This window comes from Babylonia areolata, chromosome 18 (assembly GCF_041734735.1).
Source record: "Babylonia areolata isolate BAREFJ2019XMU chromosome 18, ASM4173473v1, whole genome shotgun sequence".
In the NCBI taxonomy this organism is placed as follows: Eukaryota; Metazoa; Mollusca; class Gastropoda; order Neogastropoda; family Buccinidae; genus Babylonia; species Babylonia areolata.
The window spans coordinates 30,298,696-30,299,600 of record NC_134893.1 but is presented as its reverse complement, the minus strand read 5'-3'; positions in this window follow the sequence as shown (position 1 = coordinate 30,299,600).

Here is a 905-nt window from a genome sequence, read left to right as displayed (position 1 = left end):
ATGTAACTCGTAACAGAACCAGCTGTTTGGCGAACATGTAACTCGCAACAGAACCAGCTGTTTGGCGAACATGTAACTCGTAACAGAACTAGCTGTTTGGTGAACTTGTTGTAACTCGTAACAGAACCAGCTGTTTGGCGAACATGTAACTCGTAACAGAACCAGCTGTTTGGTGAACTTGTCGTAACTCGTAACAGAACCAGCTGTTTGGTGAACATATCGTAACTCGTAACACCGTGCTGGGAACCAGCTGCTAATTCGATTGTGAAGACGCTTGCATTTTAGGTTTTGATTCCCGATGCTGCATGCATACTCTCTCAACGCCGGTACAGTGCCTCTGTTCTCCACATGACTTCCCAGTCACATTAATCCAGAGAGATGCCTCGATCTCCTCAGGTTTGTAAGTGGTAGGCTAATTAGTGTGCTTCGCCCCCTCTGTTGCACCCTCCCCCCCCGATCTAAAAATAGATAGCCCCCCACTGTTCCCCCAGCCGACACCCCCCCCCCATTCCCCTCCCCCCCACCCCCTCCCTTCCATCCGGTTTCGCTTTGTACAGTCTTGTGGTGTGAACTTTTATTCGGCAATCTGCGTCGTCTTTCTTTGCACTCAAATCGAGGTGAAAACCTTCGAGCTAATTTTTTTCCCACCATACTTCCCACTCCTCCTCCACACATATTTTCCTCTACCTGTTCCCTCTCCCCCTCGTGTTGGGCGCGTGCGCGTGAAGAGTGTAAGCCGCGGGTTTATAAATAAATAGGCATACATATCTATTTACAAGTCCGTGGTGTATGCACGCATTCTCTAGCCTTTTCTCATACTCCGCCCAACTGGTTGACGCGGTATTGTATATATAAACATCGTATGTGATGCTGCTACCAGAATTTATTTATTTATTCATATATCC